Source organism: Vollenhovia emeryi, unplaced genomic scaffold (assembly GCF_000949405.1).
Source record: "Vollenhovia emeryi isolate VEMERY1.0 unplaced genomic scaffold, V.emery_V1.0 DF939721.1, whole genome shotgun sequence".
Classification (NCBI taxonomy): Eukaryota; Metazoa; Arthropoda; class Insecta; order Hymenoptera; family Formicidae; genus Vollenhovia; species Vollenhovia emeryi.
Window position 1 is genome coordinate 7,882 of NW_011966645.1, and position 5,976 is coordinate 13,857.

A 5,976-nucleotide genomic window follows, 5' to 3' on the forward strand; every position below is an offset into this window, starting at 1 on the left:
GTGGAAGTGGATGCTTTGTTGTACTGTTCCACATGGGTTTGCGACATTCCACGTGAAGCGAGATCCGCACCACACCTCGGACGTAGTGTGGGTAGGGTTATATTTTAACGAGGTGGAGCCCCCGTAGGGGGGGGCGGAACGTACTGCCTCCATGCATATACTTCCATGACGACAGATGGAGATGGGAGGAGAGATATAAGATTTAGAGTCCATCATTTTTTTCGAAAACTATTACTCGCACAGTAAAAATAAATAGGACATAAAATGTATATTTTAAAGAGATCTACAACTTTTGTTTAAAACATTTTTCAAAATTTTTAATATTTGTGTCTGAAAATTACATATAATTGGTCGACATTGTTTTTTTAATAACTTTTTAACAAACAACGAGCGACGGCTAAAACCTTCTGATTGTGAGCGTTACTCAGGAGGGTAACCTTGACAACATATGTCAAGGTCAAGGTCATCGGAGCTGACTCCCCTATAATGAATATTTACCGAAAACAGTTGTCTTTTAGCCGAACTTATCGAAAAATTATGTTTATAGCACTCCTCTGAGATCGCGGAAAACGCGGCACCCGAATCAACTTCCATTCTTAACGGTATACCGTTGACTCTGATTGTCTCGAACTGCGGTTCAACTATCTCCTCTCGAACTGCGGTTCAACTATCTCCTCTCTAAATTCAACATCGTCGTCGTTGAATGTGACTATATTTATATTAATTTTCCCCGCTCGCATGGAAAAAAAATCCGTCCCGAATCTGTCATCCAGGTTTGGCTGGCCCTGGGCCTCGCTTGTTTCACCGAAACTGTCGACACAATTCTGCGTCCCGCTATTACCTATTCTGCGCCCACACATTCTGTATACAGGGTGAGTCAGTATAACCTTTTACCATTGAAAATACAAGTTCGGAATAAAATTCTAAGATGAATTTTCCTCTTGTAAAACTTTGGTAAAAGCTTATTTTTCTAGATATAAATAAAAATTGTTACCCTATCACACGTCGAATACAGGAGGCAGGCAGGGGCGGCGCAACTCACAGTCAGGCGCGGGCTCTTTCGGGTGGGGTGGCCGTTGCACGTTGCGATCAGCTTCTCTCCGGTTCACTCACTCACTCACTTACACTTGGAACACACACGTTTATCACTATTATTAATCGCTATCGATTAATCATTCGGCGACTAATAATCCTTGAAAGACAACCAAACACGTGTTTCTTCCAAGGATTGTCAGTCGCGACACAACAAGCACTCACTTCACGACAAGAAACTAACCACATTTAATTTGTATGTACGCACAGCAAAGGTGATTCGTAAACTGAACGCACGAAAGCGTTTCAGATTTGCACCGCCGAAAAATTCATCTTAGAATTTTATTCCGAACTTGTATTTTCAATGGTAAAAGGTTATACTGACTCACCCTGTATGTGCCCGCGCTGGCCACATTCGCTACAAAACTTATTTCTTAACGTACATTGTGCCTTCAGGTGGTTCGCCTTTCCACAACAATAACAGCGCTTGTCCTGCGTTGTTGTCGACGTGTTCTTCTCGGGGCCGCTTGCTGCTGGGTGGGCGGGTTTACCTCTTCCTCGGGCATTTCGTCTCCAAGCCCCTCGTCTCTCCTCTGGTCGGAACGCGTGGACCTCGGCCTCGTGTTGTTGTTGTTCTGCCTTCGATACAAATGGGCCGGGCCGCCGAACTGTGCTCGTGCCGTCTTGGTTGAACACGCTTGCTGCTTCCACGGTTTTTGCTAAGCTTACGAGGTCTTTCAATGATGATGCCGAGGATTTGAGTAGCTCGTACCGAATGAGATCGTTGGATACCCCCGATATCAGTTGATCCTTTACCCGGCTGTCCGTTTCGGTCGTTGTAAATTTACACAGCTTTGCCTGTGCTTGCAATGCCATGACGAAGTCTTGGATGAACTTTCGCCTTCCTGTTGCTTACGTTCCCTGAACGTATATCTTTGCAGATGTTCGCCCTGCTGTGGTTCGCACAGCTCTTTCAATTTCCCTTTGAGTTCCGCATATGTCCTTGACAACGGTTTGTGTGGCTCACATGCCGTGCGTAGTTCCTCAAACACCTCGGGCGACAATCGTGTAAGGAGTAGTGGTGTTTGCTTCGCCTCGCTTACATCGCTTAGGATGATGAACGCGTCCAATTGCTCTTCGAAGGTTTCCCAATTCGCTCCTTTCTTAAAGATTTCGATCGGTGTGAATATTGACGTCATGCTCGCGACTTGGCTATGCTCGCTCGTCGTCGCTGCTAATTCCGTTGTTGTCTCCCTCGTATCTTGTGTTTTTTATTAAGAATACTCTTAAAAGTCGCCAGCAGTAAGTAACAACATCAATGATTTTTATTGACCGTATCTGGCAATTAAAATTCTTATTGCGAAAAATATTACCCAAACCAGGATTCGAACCTGGGACCTCCCTCAATCCGTGCGGGCGTCTTAACCAGCTCGACCACTGGGGATGTAGGCAATATTGTTCGCAATAACATATATTAGTTAAGATGTTGTTTACGCGTCTATTTCGACTTTTCGGAACAGTGCGATACGGGTTGTCGACCATACACTGAACTGTCGAAACGCGATTTTTTTAAATTCCCTTTCCCCTGCCCTCACACCTATCCCTTTTCCCCCTATTACGGAGGAACACCATGTGTTGAGATCAATGGTGTATAATAAACTATTAAGAATACTCTTAAAAGTCGCCAGCAGTAATTAACAACATCAATGATTTTTATTGACCGTATCTGGCAATTAAAATTCTTCTTGCGAAAAATATTACCCCAACCAGGATTCGAACCTGGGACCTCCCTCAATCCGTGCGGGCGTCTTAACCAGCTCGATCACTGGGGCTGTAGGTCAATAAAAATCATTGATGTTGTTAATTACTGCTGGTGACTTTTAAGAGTATTCTTAATAAAAAATTTATTATTTAAACTTTTTGTAACAAAAAACATGATTTATGTGTTTAAACAATTTTTTATAATAATAAAAAAATGATTTATGATTGTTAAACAATTTTTTATAATAATAAAAACATGATTTATTACTGTTAAACAATTTTTTCTATAAAAAATGATTTATTATTATTTAAACAATTTTTTAACAATAGAAAAAATGATTTATGATTATTTAAACAATTTTTTCGCATAAAAAATGATTTATGATTATTTAAACAATTTTTTACATAAAAAAAGATTTATGATTGTTTAAACAATTTTTTTTACATAAAAAATTTGTTTAAACAAATGGTCCAGAACCGGCCTAGTATACCTACTCATCATTGAAGGGGGGTTCACGATGATGAGCTCCTTCATCAGGCGTGATTAAGATTATCTTAAACCGCCCTGATCAATCTGAGTGAACTTTAACTTTCCAATAAACTCCGGTCCGTTTCGCATCTTCCTTTGTCTCCGCAATTCAAACCTGCCGTCTCATCGATCGGCATAAACAAGACCTCTCTTCACTGACTTTGACTCGGGCAATCGTGTGTCGTTTCATACACAAAGGACAGCGGTGGTTCGGACTTTCTTCAACCGGATAATTTTGAACAATTTAGAAACTGTCCGCGCCACGATAAGTGAATCCCGGGCCCGGTTTTCCACATACAATTCGTCGGTCTCGCTGCATCCTACGTCCGTGTGCGCGTATCGGAGCGGTCTGAACTGTCTCGTCTCACTTCGCCTCTCTGTCGAGGCGGAATCCGGGATTTTCGGTTTCGGCCTGAGGTCGGCCTCAGTGTTACAGAGACAATCTCGGAGATGAGACGCCTATAAAGGAAGGGATCGAAGGGTTCCTCATCCAAGATATCAACATTTTCCCAGTCAAATTCGTGACACGAGCATCTGTGTTCAGTAATGACAGATAATTGATTTGTATTTCTGTTGATGTGTTTGCGGTGTTCATTAATTCTCGTTGTCAAGAGTTTTCCAGTCTGACCCACGTATGAAGCGTTGCAATTTTTACAAGAAATTTTGTAGACTATGTTATTATGTGAGAGCTTTGGGAGTGGGTCTTTGTGTACTTTAATAAAGTCTCTCAGTTTGTGGATACCCGTATAAGATAGCTTCGTGGTCTTGCACAACGTGTGTGAACCTTTCAGATACATTAGGGATGTATGGAATGTTAAAGTATCTGCTATTAATGTTATCGATAGTTTTTTGTTTGTACTTGTTGTGGAATTTTTGGTTCCTAATGATCATGTTTGTTCTCTCTCTAATTATTTGAAAAATGAGAGAGAGGGGATGTCCGTTCTCTAGTAAGACGTCTGTCACGAATTTGATGTTTTTCTGCTGATATCTTGGATGTGCTAAGAAAATCGCTCGGTCAGTTAGGCATTTGATAGTGCCCATTTTATGACATAGAGGATGAGACGACGAGAAGTTGAGGTACCGACCCGAAAAAGTTGGTTTGTGGTACCAGTCAAATTCTAAAACGTTCTCCTTAACTATAATCACGAGACACGGTAGTGTCTCGCGCCAAGTATAAGCGACAAACTATTAAGTGACAAGCTAAAACCACGCGCGCGACACCGACCGTGTAGTTTACGCGAGTACGCGAGTTGACGGGCCCTCAGAATTTCGGATCTCATCAACGGCTGATCCGACGAACTTGAGACTGCGCTTAATCGATACCTTGGGTACGATTTGCATAATAAAAGTGTTTTTACTTTTCTCCTACGTGCCCCATGCGTGGAGATATTGCAATGCAAAGTCTGCATGTTGGGCAGATTACGTAGGATATTAAGAACCGTCTTTGTCGTCGTCTTGGTCGACAGGCCAATGGAGGGGGAAACGTCCTTTTCACTTTTCTGTCGCAACGTGGCATTGGCGCTGCGCTGACGTGACTGACATTACCGATGTTACCGACGCGTAACATTACCGATGTTATTACCGACGATTTCCGAAAGCTCGGTTTACCGCCGAGTGTGCGTAAACATGGCAAAGCTGTCAGTGTAAGTGTGCGCGATCTGTGAACGTAAACATAATTCTTGTGCTAGATCTTGGATCGAGATCTCAATCCGAGAACCGTGTAGTTAATATATTAATATTATCGTTAATATTGCCTCGGACTGAGTACCCGGAAATCTAACATCGTAGACACAAGGTTAATCATCACGAGATACGGTAGTGTTTTGGGCTAAGTATAAGCGTAGCTAGAACCGCGCGCGCAAGACCGACGGGTGTAGTTTACGCGAGTACGCGAGTACGCGATTGATAGGCCCTAAGATTTTTCGTTTAATATATTTGCTTGATTGGCTACACTATTTCTCGGACTGAGGACTCGTATAGAAGTCTAACATCGTGGTTAACGACACAAGGTTAATATCATACAAAACGGACATCGGTTCTTTCGTGGTTCTCTCTCGTAATAATAACTAGCGAGTTACCAGTTAACGGGCATAGTGTCTAGAGTTTATTTATAGTATTTAACACTACAAAAGGTGTGATATCACCCAAAAAAATTTACCTTTTTAAAAAAAAGTTAAAAAATGCGCCTAGTATAAGCTCCACTGTTACTCTATCTCTTCTGCAAAAGTATCTTCTCTACAAAAATATCTTTCCTGCAAAAGTATCTTCTTTACAAAAATATCTTTCCTGCAAAAGTATCTTCTTTACAAAAATATTTTTATAAAAATATCTTTCCAAAAATACCCTTTCAAAAATATTGTCTCTACAAAAATCTTCTCTACAAAACTATCTTCTCTACAAAAGTAATGATATCAACAAATTACGCCAAATATAACAATGGATATTTATATGTATATGTATAACGCGTATCTTTCTTCTACCGTAACCATTTTGTAAACACATCTCATTCAGCCAATAACGTATCGACAGCACCGAAGAAAAGAATAGCAACTGTTTAGAAATTTAGAAACTCTGTATCTATTCAGGCGAATTAAGACCTGTGTCCATGATGCTAGTACTTGGTCCAAGTTCTAATTCCGCGAAATATGTAGCCA